General features: G+C 39.5%; 1 protein-coding gene across 3 annotated transcripts in view; it reads left to right on the forward strand.

Annotated features, from left to right (window-relative positions):
- The window catches only part of PPIP5K1 (diphosphoinositol pentakisphosphate kinase 1), a 488970-nt gene that overhangs the window by 130925 nt on the left and 343026 nt on the right, over positions 1-15019 (forward strand). The gene's annotated exons all lie outside the window — the stretch shown is intronic.

A 15019-nucleotide genomic window follows, 5' to 3' on the forward strand; every position in this document is an offset into this window, starting at 1 on the left:
AAGCAACCTGATCTCTGAAAAGTAGGGTTTAAGAATCTTATTTTTTAACAATAAGATTGTCATTCTTACAAGGGGAGCTGCTGTACAGAGTAAGGAGCCATCTTCTTCTGCCATTCCCCTGGCGCAGATCTTGAAGCTAGTAAAGTATTCAATTCTGTTTTTCTCCATTTTATTTTAAAACACTGTTTGCGTGTGTAATTTTATTTGTAACAACTTTTTATTAAGAATGCATTGTGCATAATATTTTTGGCATAATAAATAATTCCTTTATTAAGTTTTGCCTTTGTCTAATAATTGAACCACGTTACTGAAAGAGACTGGAATATTAGAACTGTATAATTTAGGTTATTTTCTGCTAAATTGTATTTCTAGAGTTAATGTGTAAAGTTTGGGGTTTTCCTTAAGATTTTCCCTTTAATAAATTTTAAGTGGTGGCAGCATTTGAGCTATAGGATTTATAGTTTATTGTGGGTGGCATTACAAGGGAGTGTTGGGCATTTCTCTTACGTCTAGTACAGATTAAGGGAGTGCGAATTAACTCTTGCACCCACTAAACGAATCACAAGCTTGCCTGGTGTGGCTAGATTGTGACCTATAGGTGACAGAAAAGGGGGCTGAAAACCCTTTCTGTGCCAAATAAGTGACTGGCGCAGGGTTGGATAACCTTGGTTCGTCACAGATACTAAACCCACTTTTTTTCTTTCATGATTCAGATAGAGCATGAGATTTTAAACACATTTCTAATTTACTCCTATTATCAATTTTTCTTTGTTCTCATGCTATCTTGATTTGAAAAAGCAGTACTGTAAGATTTAGAGCCGGAATAAATGAAAAGAGAGAAGCGCTCAACCTGGGAACGAACAATAGCATAATAACTTGTTCGGTGGCTAGTTACCACCCAAGAAGCAGCCTCTTTTTGCTCAACATGTGCCTTTCACAGAGAAGAACTTTCCTGAAGCATATCAGTCTGATCCTGACTTCACAGTACAGTCCAGCCCCGAAATACCAGGCAATCCCTCTCTGAACGAGAAAAACCACAAAACTCCAGACGTACGTTTTGGCCTATTGTGTGTTTCGTCAGTGAGGTGCAGCCATATCCCTCTAGGCACAATGAGCAACGGGTCCACGTCTGGATTCCCGCATCACACTTAGGGAGACTTCCCTAAGTGTCATAATTTGCATAAATAAAAAGAGAGAAGCGCTCAACCTGGGAACGAACAATAGCATAATAGCTAGGGATGCACCGAAATGAAAATTCTAGACCGAAACCGAAACCGAAAATGCAGGATGCCCTTGGCCGAAAACCGAAACCGAAACTGAAAATGACTTTTTCCACCAAATTATTTTAAAAGTTTTTTTTCTATAATGTTATTATTAATATAAGACTTTTTATTATATATATATATATAATATATATATATATAATATATATATATATATATATATATATATATATATATTATATATATATATATATAATATATATATATATATATATATATACACACACACACAGTATATATATATATATATACACACAGTATATATATATATATATATATATATATATATATATATATATATATATTATACACATACTTTTGAACATTTTGACACAATCCTAAATCAGCAGGCAGCATGGGGTTAAGAATTAAGACATGGGACTGAGGCACACAGAGGAATGCAGGAGATGGTATTACAAGTGTACTGCTTGTGGATTGTAGCCCAAACAATTACAGTTCTGTCAGTGTGCAAACGGCTCCTACATGTTTATATTCACTCTTATCTGGCAAACAGCTCGTTATGCAGTTCTAAGGAGGAGGAGGGGACAGCTGCTTGTAATGACACCACGCTGCAGCCCGCTCTGTTTACACAGAAGTCTCCTAATCTTGCCGTGTCAGGTGAAATTTATGACACTTGCCTGCAGAGCCATATAGTTACTTGTAACGGATCGTCCTGTCAGTGAATGTGTGAAAGGCTCATACATATATTTACCCTTATCTGGCTCCCTGTCTAATCGTGACTTTATTTGAAAAAGCAGCTCATCCTGCAGGACTCAATGAGCTGCTTTTTCAAATAAAATCACAGTTAGACAGGGAGCCAGATACGGGTAAATATACGTATTAGCCTTTCACACACTCACTGACAGGACGATCCACAAGTAACTATACGGCTCTACAGGCAAGTATCATAAAAGTCACCTGACACGGCAAGTTCCTTCTCATGCCGCTCTGCTCTGCTTCAAGACAGGGAGTGAACAGCCCAGCCCACAGTGCCGCACCCCCTCTAACCGCGAGGCATTCTGGGGCATGTAGTTCATTTGAATATGGCCTGGAAATAACCCAGCCACACGGGGCTAAATTTAGGATCAGCTTGCAACTGGTTATAGCGGTCGGTGAGGCACGGGGGAGGACACTTTGGGGGATAAATATCTGTCTGCCAGGGGATGATTTCGTGGGGCATAAGGGTTAATTTACTTTTACATAGAAGATGCAATTTTCGGCCGATTTTCCCCTCTTTCGGCCGAAATGGGATAGGCCCATTTTCGGCCGAAAATTTCGGTGGCCGAAATTTCGGTGCATCCCTAATAATAGCTTATTCTGTGGCTAGTTACCACCCAAGAAGCAGCCTCTTTTTGCTCAACATGTGCCTTTCACGGAGAAGAAGTTTCCTGAAGCATATCAGTCTGATCCTGACTTCACAGTACAGTCCAGCCCCGAAATACCAGGCAATCCCTCTCTGAACGAGAAAAACAGCAGAACCCCAGACGTACGTTTCGGCCTATTGTGGGCCTCGTCAGTGAGGTGCAGCCATATCCCTCTAAGCACCAGTGGCGGCTGGTGAACTTTAAAGTTGGTGGTGCACTAGACCACACCCCATGAAATAAAGCCCCACCCCTCAGATAGATGGCTCCGCCCAAGAATATATATATATATATATCTCATATATATATCATATATATATATATATCTCTCATATATATATATATCAATCATATATATCTTAGTAAGGCCAGTGAGTCACAGTATGTCACGTCTAGAGTGTTGTCCTGACAGAGATAGGACCTTTAAATCTGGAAGTGTGTCAGTTATCTTAGATAGTTCAGTGAGTAATAAACCCGCTACTGATGAAATAAAGTACTCACAGATGTCCGTTGCTAAAGATTCGGAGGCGGAGCAGAGCTGTTACCCGGAGCAGTGCATAAAACTACTTGCAAGCAGCTTGAGCGTGGAGAGTCTGTGCTGTGATGGTGGATGCTGATGACGTCAGTGATATTGTTAAGGTGGATCTGGCTGGGAGTTGTGTGATAAAAGAGTCTGTTAAGGTGGAATTGTTTTTTGGACAAGCTGTTTCACTTTAGACAGTGCACCCTACAGTTCCCAATTTGCGCCTCCCAGTCCCATACACACAGCTCTCAGTGTGCGAGTGTCACGTGACAGCTGGCTCTCACACACTGAAAGTTGTGCGATTAGCAAGGCTATGGACTGGGTTGTGGGCGGCGCTGCAGACACTGCAGTCAGAAAGGGGAAAGTGCTTTTCCCTATACTTCTATCTATCGCACATGCGATGCTGTGCGATAGATAGCAGTTAACATGGAAGTTAACATGGTTTTTTTTGGGTTTTTTTAAGACAAAACTGCAGTGGAGATGTGGAGCCTGGATGAATAATTATTAAATAAATAAATAAATCTTTTTATTAAGCCAAAAAGATTTATTTATTTAATTTGTTAATTTTTTATTTCTTATTTCTTTTGGGGGTTTCTTTTCACTGGGTTTTTTTAGGGGGTTCACGTGCGACTGTGAACATATGGAGGAGCCTCCACTGCTAGGCACACTGAGCAACGGATCCACATCTGGATTCCTGCATCACACTTAGGGAGACTTCCCTAAGTGTCATAATTTGCATAAATAAAAAGAGAGAAGCGCTCAACCTGGGAACAAACAATAGCATAATAGCTTGTTCTGTGGCTAGTTACCACCCAAGAAGCAGCCTCTTTTTGCTCAACATGTGCCTTTCACAGAGAAGAACTTTCCTGAAGCATATCAGTCTGATCCTGACTTCACAGTACAGTCCAGCACTGAAATACCAGGCAATCCCTCTCTGAACGAGAAAAACAGCAAAACCCCAGACATACGTTTTGGCCTATTGTGGGACTCGTCAGTGAGGTGCAGCCATATTCCTCTAGGCACACTGAGCAATGGGTCCACGTCTGGATTCCCGCATCACACTTAGGGAGACTTCCCTAAGTGTCATAATTTGCATAAATAAAAAGAGAGAAGCGCTCAACCTGGGAACGAACAATAACATAATAACTTGTTCTGTGGCTAGTTACCACCCAAGAAGCAGCCTCTTTTTGCTCAACATGTGCCTTTCACAGAGAACTTTCCTGAAGCATATCAGTCTGATCCTGACTTCACAGTACAGTCCAGCCCAAAAATACCATGCGATCCCTCTCTGAACGAGAAAAACAGCAAAACCCCAGACTTACGTTTCGGCCTATTGTGGGTCTCGTCAGTGAGGTGCAGCCATATCCCTCTAGGCACACCGAGCAACAGGTCCACGTCTGGATTCCCATATTACACGTAGGGAGACTTTCCAAAGTTTCATAATTTGCATAAATAAAAAGAGAGAAGCGCTCAACCTGGGAACGAACAATAGCATAATAGCTTATGACACTTAGGGAAGTCTCCCTAAGTGTGATGCGGGAATACAGACGTGAATCCGTTGCTCAGTGTGCCTAGAGGGATATGGCTGCACCTTACTGACGAGGCCCACAATAGGCCGAAACGTATGTCTGGGGTTTTGCCGTTTCTCTTGTTCAGAGAAGGATTGCCTGGTATTTCGGTGCTGGACTGTACTGTGAAGTCAGGACCAGACTGATATGCTACAGGAAAGTTCTTCTCTGTGAAAGGCATATATTGAGCAAAAAGAGGCTGCTTCTAGGGTGGTAACTAGCCATAGAACAAACTATTATGCTATTGTTCGTTCCCAGGTTGAGTTCTTCTCTCTTTTTATTTATGCAAATTATGACACTTAGGGAAGTCTCCCTAAGTGTGATGCAGGAATCCAGACGTGGACCCGTTGCTCAGTGTACCTAGAGGGATATGGCTGCACCTCACTGATGAGGCCCACAGTAGGCCGAAACGTACGTCTGGGGTTTTGCCGTTTCTCTCGTTCAGAGAGGGATTGCCTGGTATTTCGGGGCTGGACTGTACGGTGAAGTCAGGATCAGACTGATATACTTCAGGAAAGTTCTTCTCTGTGAAAGGCACATATTGAGCAAAAAGCGGCTGCTTTTAGGGTGGTAACCAGCCATAGAACAAGCTATTATGCTATTGTTCATTCCCAGGTTGAGCGCTTCTCTCTTTTTATTTAAGCTTTAGAGCCGGACCATTTTTTGTTCAGCACCTGGGTAGCACATGCTGATTTGTGGCTAAATGTAGCAAACCAATCAGCAAGCTCTACCAAGGGGCTGAACTAAAAATGGGAGGGCTCCTAACCTTTTATTACTGCTTTTTCAAATCAAGATAACATGAGAACAAAGAAAAATGAATAATAGGAGTAAATTAGAAAGTTGCTTAAAATTGCATGCTCTATCTGAATTATGAAAGAAAAAATGTGGGGTTAATATCCCTTTAACCCCTTAACGACCGACGACGTATGCCATACGTCCTCAAAAAAAAAGCACTTAATGACCGAGGACGTATGGCATACGTCGTCGGTTTAACAGAGCACTGGAAGCGATCGAAATCGCTTCCAGCTGCTCTAACAGTATTGCAGGCTTGCCTTGATGTCTAGGCATCCTGCAATACTGTTCCCGAGTGCCGGGACCGGATTGATCACTCCCCCACGAGTGATCACTTCCGGTTTCGCTCCACGTGGAGCCCGGCAGTGTTTCAGAGCATCGGAAGCGATCGGACACGCTTCCGATGCTCTGCTTGTTTGCTAAGTGCCTCGGTGGGTCGAGGCACTTAGTTAGTTGTAAATTAAAATAAAAAATAAAATAAAAATAAAAACGATTAAAATAAAAAAAGCCCTTAAAAATAGCCCCCCGCCCTCCCCCTTCACTAGGCATCCAAGATGGCGATGCCCAGTGCATCATGGGGCCTCTGGGGGTGTCCCTAGCCTGCATCATCATAGGGGCAAGCTAGGGTCACCCAATCTGAGCCTCCCACCCTAAAAAAAAAAATAATAATAAAATATTGACTATGATCAGTGTGGATCTCCCTCCCTCTCCTCACTTGCCATTTTGTTGGAGAGAGAGAGAGACCTGTATTTAGCAGAGAGAGAGATTTATTTCTTTTATTTGTTAAAAAATATAGAACTAAAGGCTCTTTTCAGAGCCATTAACCCCTAGCTTGCCAGTGATCACTATATATCACTGGCAGTAACATAGGTGCACTTTTTTTTTGCTGCATTTTGCTGTCTGTGCGTTTTTTTAGGGGTTAATTTTGTTGTTGTAATTTTTTAAAAACCCAAAGGCTCTTTTCAGAAACATTTAGTTAATTTAATTTTCAGAGCCATTAACCCCTAGCTTGCCAGTGATCACTATATATCACTGGCAGTAGCATAGGTGCACTTTTTTTTTGCTGCATTTTGCTGTCTGTGCATTTTTTTAGGGGTTAATTTTGTTGTTGTAATTTTTTAAAAACCCAAAGGCTCTTTTCAGAAACATTTAGTTAATTTAATTTAATTTTCAGAGCCATTAACCCCTAGCTTGCCAGTGATCGCTATAAATCACTGGCAGTTGCATAGCTGTACTTTTTTGCTGTCTGTGCATTTTTTTAGGAGTTAATTTTGTTGTTGTAATTTTTTAAAAACCCAAAGGCTCTTTTCAGAAACATTTAGTTAATTTAATTTAATTTTCAGAGCCATTAACCCCTAGCTTGCCAGTGATCGCTATAAATCACTGGCAGTTGCATAGCTGTACTTTTTTGCTGTCTGTGCATTTTTTTAGGGGTTAATTTTGTTGTTGTAATTTTTTAAAAACCCAAAGGCTCTTTTCAGAAACATTTAGTTAATTTAATTTAATTTTCAGAGCCATTAACCCCTAGCTTGCCAGTGATCGCTATAAATCACTGGCAGTAGCATAGCTGTACTTTTTTGCTAGTTAATTTAGTTAATTAATTTAGTTAATTTAATTTAATTTTCAGAGCCATTAACCCCTAGCTTGCCAGTGATCGCTATAAATCACTGGCAGTTGCATAGCTGTACTTTTTTGCTGTCTGTGCATTTTTTTTAGGGGTTAATTTTGTTGTAATTTTTTAAAAACCCAAAGGCTCTTTTCAGAAACATTTAGTTAATTTAATTTAATTTTCAGAGCCATTAACCCCTAGCTTGCCAGTGATCGCTATAAATCACTGGCAGTAGCATAGCTGTACTTTTTTGCTAGTTAATTTAGTTAATTAATTTAGTTAATTTAATTTTCAGAGCCATTAACCCCTAGCTTGCCAGTGATCGCTATAAATCACTGGCAGTTGCATAGCTGTACTTTTTTGCTGTCTGTGCATTTTTTTAGGGGTTAATTTTGTTGTTGTAATTTTTTAAAAACCCAAAGGCTCTTTTCAGAAACATTTAGTTAATTTAATTTAATTTTCAGAGCCATTAACCTCTAGCTTGCCAGTGATCGCTATAAATCACTGGCAGTAGCATAGCTGTACTTTTTTGCTAGTTAATTTAGTTAATTAATTTAGTTAATTACATTTTTTTTAGTAATTGTTTTCTGTGACAGATACAAAAATGTCACAGAAAAGATATAGTGCTGAGGAGGCGTATGCCATCCTTGCGTCAGAGTCAGATGCCTCTATTTCTGACTCAGACCCCAATTTTGACCCTGCCATGTGCTCAGATACATCACTAGATGCAGTCTCAACTGATAGTGATGTATCTGTGGCTGCTAGCCCCCCTGCCAGCCCCCTTGCTAGCCCCCCTGCCAGAAGGAGGCGTGTTGCTGCCATTGCTGCTGAAGAGTGGGTAACGCCTCATCTCCAGAGGCCAGATATCCCACCCTTCACAGCAAATGCTGGCATAAATATAGATGTGGCAGGTTTTAGCCCCCAGCAGTTTCTGGAAGTGTTTCTGGGCGATGATATATTGGGGAACATTGTCGCCCAAACTAATTTATATGCCCATCAGTTCCGTGCTGCAAAGCCTGGAACATATTTGGCAAAGCAGCAATGGGCCCCCATCAATGTGCCAGAATTCAAAAAATTCTGGGCATTGACTATGCTGATGGGCATCATAAAGAAACCCTCCATTCGCTCCTACTGGAGTACTAGCCCCATCTGCTCTACCCCCATTTTCTCCCAGACTATGTCGAGGAAGAGGTATGAAATGATTCTGCATTTCATGCACTTCAGCGACAACAGCCTGTGCCCCCCTAGGGAGCATCCCCAATTTGACAGGCTGTATAAAATCCGCCCCCTGATAACCCACTTTTCTGCCAGGTTTGCAGAGGCTTATACACCTGGAAGGAATATATGCGTTGATGAATCCCTAATGAAGTATAAGGGAAGGCTGGGATTCAAGCAGTATATTCCTTCCAAACGCTCCAGATATGGGGTAAAGGTGTATAAGCTCTGTGACAGCGAGACTGGGTATACTCAGGCCTTCCGGGTGTATGAGGGAAAGGATAGCCACCTTGACCCTCCAGGTTGCCCAGAACATATGGGAACCACTGGCAAGATTGTCTGGGACCTGATATTACCCCTAATGAACAAAGGGTATCACTTGTACTTAGACAATTTTTATACAAGTGTCCTTTTGTTCAAGCTACTGTATTGCTTTGATACAGTAGCTTGCGGTACAATTAAAAAGAACCGCGCAGGTTTCCCAGGACAGCTTGTACGCACCCGGCTACGAAGGGGGGAGACCTCAGCTCTGCGCCAAGAGGAGCTGTTGGCACTGAAGTACAGAGACAAGAAGGATGTATACCTTCTTACCACCATCCACACAGAGAGGACGGTGGCGGTTTCTGTACGTGGCAGAGCTGAGATCATAAGGAAGCCAGTGTGCATCAAGTCTTATAATCGGCATATGGGTGGGGTTGATCTGGCTGATCAGCTGCTGCAGCCCTACCTAATTATGCGGAAGACAAGGGCCTGGTACAAAAAGGTTGCAATTTACCTAATGCAGATTGCAACCCACAACGCTTTTTTGTTGTTCAAAAAAGCAAACCCCAGAGTTAAAAAGACTTTTTTACAGTTTCAGCTCCAGATTATTACGGGGATTTTGTACCATGATGCACCTGCTCCCCGGGCGGTGATGGGAGAGAGCAGAGTTGGGGCTACCCATTTTATTTTTAAAATCCCCCCTACTGCCACAAAGCAGAAACCACAAAAAAAATGCAGAGTCTGTACCAAGAGGGGGAAGAGAAGGGACACCATATATTACTGTCCTGATTGCCCTGGACAGCCTGCACTCTGCATTGGGGAGTGCTTCAAGCGGTACCATACAATGGTCAATTTTTAAAAAAATAAATACATTTGCTGTTACATATATATATATTTTTTTTTGGTTATGTTTACAGTTAGATGTTTTTTTGTTTTTTTTTACTTTTACTGTGCCAGATTTTTACATTTCACTACTCTATTTTTTTCTAAAATTGGGCCTGTTTTTTTTTAACCAAAACCCCTGTCAAACCTATGCATGGGGGACATAGGTGTTCTCAGGGTGCCTTGCAGAAAACAACCTGAAGTATGTTTTTGTAATAACTTACAACAGTCTCTCCTAAATTATAGTCAAAAAGCAATGTGATTGTAAAAATGAAAATTGAAAAATTACTACCATACACTTTCTCCAATTTTTTGGGCTAAAACGGTTGCTTCAAAGGCATCAAAGCACACCATATACAATACCTTGGGGTGTCAACATTTAAAAAATATACACTTTGAATGCAATAAATAAAAGTGGGGTATGCGATAGGCCCCAAACTAAAGATAGGCCTATCAGAAGAAATACTCTCATTTTTAATAACTAAAATCACAAGTCATAAAATTGTAACATAACCTTCCCAAAATCCTGGCAAACCTATGCATGGGGGGCATAGGTGTACTCAGGGTGCCTTGCAGAAAACAACCTGAAGTATTCTTTTGCAATAACTTACAACAATCTCTCCTAAATCATAGTCAAAAAGCAATGTGTCTGTAAAAATGAAAATTGAAAAATTACCACCATATACTTTCTCCAATTTTTTGGGCTAAAACGGTTGCTTCAAAGGCATCAAAGCACACCATATACAATACCTTGGGGTGTCAACATTTAAAAAATATACACTTTGAATGCAATAAATAAAAGTGGGGTATGTGATAGGCCCCAAACTAAAGATAGGCCTATCAGAAGAAATACTCTCATTTTTAATAACTAAAATCACAAGTCATAAAATTGTAACATAACCTTCCCAAAATCCTGGCAAACCTATGCATGGGGGGCATAGGTGTACTCAGGGTGCCTTGCAGAAAACAACCTGAAGTATTCTTTTGCAATAACTTACAACAATCTCTCCTAAATCATAGTCAAAAAGCAATGTGTCTGTAAAAATGAAAATTGAAAAATTACCACCATATACTTTCTCCAATTTTTTGGGCTAAAACGGTTGCTTCAAAGGCATCAAAGCACACCATATACAATACCTTGGGGTGTCAACATTTAAAAAATATACACTTTGAATGCAATAAATAAAAGTGGGGTATGTGATAGGCCCCAAACTAAAGATAGGCCTATCAGAAGAAATACTCTCATTTTTAATAACTAAAATCATGTAACATAACCTTCCCAAAATCCTGGCAAACCTATGCATGGGGGGCATAGGTGTACTCAGGGTGCCTTGCAGAAAACAACCTGAAGTATTCTTTTGCAATAACTTACAACAGTCTCTCCTAAATCATAGTAAAAAAGCAATGTGTCTGTAACAATGAAAATTGAAAAATTACCACCATATACTTTCTCCAATTTTTTGGGCTAAAACGGTTGCATCAAAGTCATCAAACCACTCCATGTATAATACCTTGGGGGGTCAACTTTTTAAATATAATCACATTTATGGAAAACAAATAAATTGGGGTATGTTAAAAGACCCCCAAAAAAAGACGATAGGCAAAGAAAATATGTTAAATGTGAAAAAAAATCACAAACACATGTCAGACATTTGGCATTGCACCACCCAAACAAGCCACCAAACCTATGCATAGGTGGTATCACTGAACTCAGGAGATGTTGGTGACCACATATTGGTGTCTTCTTTGGTAGTAACACATAACAGGAGCTGTGAATCCATGTCTAAAGTACAATGTATGTGAAAAATAACACAAAGAAATGAATGCCCAATAGTTTGACAAAGACTAGTGGTTGAATTAGTGTATGGAAAGTGTTAAAACACCTGCATTTGAAATACCCTAGGATGTCTACTTTTCAAAAATATATGGTTTTATGGGGGTAAATTACATTGGCCGGCTTCAGAAATGTCTTAAATAGAACATGGGTGCATGGGATGTGAAAATGGGAAGTGTAAAAAATGGAATGCGCTTCCTAAAAATAAGGCCTTCTAGCCCCCAGAGAACCCAACACACCTATACATGGGTGGTATCACTGTACTCAGGAGATGTTGTTGAACACATATTGAGGTGTTTTTTGGCAGTAACACATAACAGGAACTGGGAATCCATGCCTAAAGTACAATGTGTGTGAAAAATAACACAAAAAAATGACTACCCAAAAGTTTGACAAAGACTGGTGGTTAAATAAGTTTATGGAAAGTGTGAAAATACCAGCATTTCAAATACCCTAGGGGGTCTACTTCTCAAAAATATATGGTTTTATGGGGGTAAATTTCATTGACCGGCTTCAGAAATGTCCCAAATAGGACATGGGTGCATGATGACCGATGTGAAAATTCCAAGTTGAAAAACTGGAATGCGCTTCCTAAAAATAAGGCCTTCTAGCCCCCAGAGAACCCAACACACCTATACATGGGTGGTATCACTGTACTCAGGAGATGTTGTTGAACACATATTGAGGTGTTTTTTGGCAGTAACACATAACAGGAACTGGGAATCCATGCCTAAAGTACAATGTGTGTGAAAAATAACACACAAAAATGACTACCCAAAAGTTTGACAAAGACTGGTGGTTAAATAAGTTCATGGAAAGTGTGAAAATACCAGCATTTCAAATACCCTAGGGGGTCTACTTCTCAAAAATATATGGTTTTATGGGGGTAAATTTCATTGACCGGCTTCAGAAATGTCCCAAATAGGACATGGGTGCATGATGACCGATGTGAAAATTCCAAGTTGAAAAACTGGAATGCGCTTCCTAAAATTAAGGCCTTTTAGCCCCCAGAGAACCCGACACACCTATACATGGGTGGTATCACTGTACTCAGGAGATGTTGTTGAACACATATTGAGGTGTTTTTTGGCAGTAACACATAACAGGAACTGAGAATCCATGCCTAAAGTACGTGTGTGAAAAATAACACAAAATAATGACTACCCAAAAGTTTGACAAAGACTGGTGGTTGAATTAGTGCATGGAAAGTGTTAAAATACAAGTATTTGAAATACCCTAGGGTGTCTACTTTTCAAAAATATATGGTTTGATGGGGGTAAATTCCATTGACCAGCTTCAGAAATGTCCCAAATAGGACATGGGTGCATGATGACCGATGTGAAAATTCCAAGTTGAAAAACTGGAATGCGCTTCCTAAAATTAAGGCCTTTTAGCCCCCAGAGAACCCGACACACCTATACATGGGTGGTATCACTGTACTCAGGAGATGTTGTTGAACACATATTGAGTTTTTTTTTGGCAGTAACACATAACAGGAACTGAGAATCCATGCCTAAAGTACAATGTGTGTGAAAAATAACACAAAATAATGACTACTCAAAAGTTTGACAAAGACTGGTGGTTGAATTAGTGCATGGAAAGTGTTAAAATACAAGCATTTGAAATACCCTAGGGTGTCTACTTTTCAAAAATATATGGTTTGATGGGGGTAAATTCCATTGACCAGCTTCAGAAATGTCCCAAATAGGACATGGGTGCATGATGACCGATGTGAAAATTCCAAGTTGAAAAACTGGAATGCGCTTCCTAAAATTAAGGCCTTTTAGCCCCCAGAGAACCCGACACACCTATACATGGGTGGTATCACTGTACTCAGGAGATGTTGTTGAACACATATTGAGTTTTTTTTTGGCAGTAACACATAACAGGAACTGAGAATCCATGCCTAAAGTACAATGTGTGTGAAAAATAACACAAAATAATGACTACTCAAAAGTTTGACAAAGACTGGTGGTTGAATTAGTGCATGGAAAGTGTTAAAATACAAGCATTTGAAATACCCTAGGGTGTCTACTTTTCAAAAATATATGGTTTGATGGGGGTAAATTCCATTGACCAGCTTCAGAAATGTCCCAAATAGGACATGGGTGCATGATGACCGATGTGAAAATTCCAAGTTGAAAAACTGGAATGCGCTCCCTAAAAATAAGAGCTTTTAGCCCCCCGAGAACCCGACACACCTATACATGGGTGGTATCACTGTACCCAGGAGATGCTGCTGAAGACATATGAGGGTGTTATTTGGCAGTAACCCTTAATATTATCAGTAAATGTATTCTTAAATTGCTATTTTGTCAAAAAATCAAATTATTTTTTCCCCCCCCCCAAACTTTGGCATAGATTGGTGGTAAAATGGTTGCATGAAAAAAGTCAAAATACCCCAAGTTTAATACCTTAGGTTGTCTTCTTTTAAAAAATATATACATTTGAAGGGTTATTCAGGGATTCATGACAGATATTGGTGTTACAATGTAACTATCGCCAATTTTGAAAAAACATGGTTTTGAAATAGCAAAGTGCTACTTGTACTTATTGCCCTATAACTTGCAAAAAAAGCAAAGAACATGTAAACATTGGGTATTTATAAACTCAGGACAAAATTTAGAAACTGTTTAGCATTGGTATTTTATGGTGGTTGTAGATGTGTAAGAGATTTTGGGGCTCAAAGTTAGAAAAAGTGCATTTTTTTCATTTTTTCCTCATATTTTATATTTTTTTTATAGTAAATTATAAGATATGATGAAAATAATCATATCTTTAGAAAGTCCATTTAATGGCGAGAAAAACAGTATATAATATGTGTGGGTACAGTAAATGAGTAAGAGGAAAATTACAGTTAAACACAAACATCGCAGAAATGCAAAAATAGCCTTGGTCCCAGATGGTCAACAAATTGAAAAGTGGTCTGGTCACTAAGGGGTTAATATAGACGTATATGCAACCCCTAATCTAAACACATTTTTATCACCAGTTTACACAGTCAACCAAATACTTTCCACATTGTCAGCTTCTACAATTTCAGTAACCTTTTATATTTTATTTTACATACAGAGCAACTCCTCTACCTTTCTTTCCTACTCTGTTCTTAGATAATAAAAGTAAATTGGGAAGTTGTTTAAAATTGTATGCGCTGTCTGAATCATGAAAAAAATAGGGTTTCATGTGCCATTAACCCCTTAATGACCAGCAACGTACCCTGTATGTCGATGGTCCTTATATGGGAGAGCCATTTTCAATAGCACCATCGGGATTGCCACTCGCGGCAAAAGACCCCGCGTTATTATAGCAAACACAATCCCTTAACGACATAAAGGGTACGTCGAGGTAGTTAAGGGGTTACTATTTTTACTTTATCCTATATATAGAAAGTTCTTTGTTCACACTATTGAATATATCTCAAGTATCACTTTTAAGTTATAAAATAGCTAAATTACACACTAAAATACATTATTTTCCATGCATAAATTATGATTAATTGGGTTTGGGGGCTCTGTTTGTTCTATAAGTTGAAACTTAAAACTAAATCACTGAAGCTTAGTAATCCATTAACCTGCACTATTAACATCTGTACACTTTAAAGGGTCACTATACACCTTGAGATTTTTATATAAAATGTTTAGTGTAACAACTTTGCAATATATTTTCATTGTTTTTTTGCATTATTTTAATG

This window comes from Bombina bombina, chromosome 6, assembly GCF_027579735.1.
Source record: "Bombina bombina isolate aBomBom1 chromosome 6, aBomBom1.pri, whole genome shotgun sequence".
Classification (NCBI taxonomy): Eukaryota; Metazoa; Chordata; class Amphibia; order Anura; family Bombinatoridae; genus Bombina; species Bombina bombina.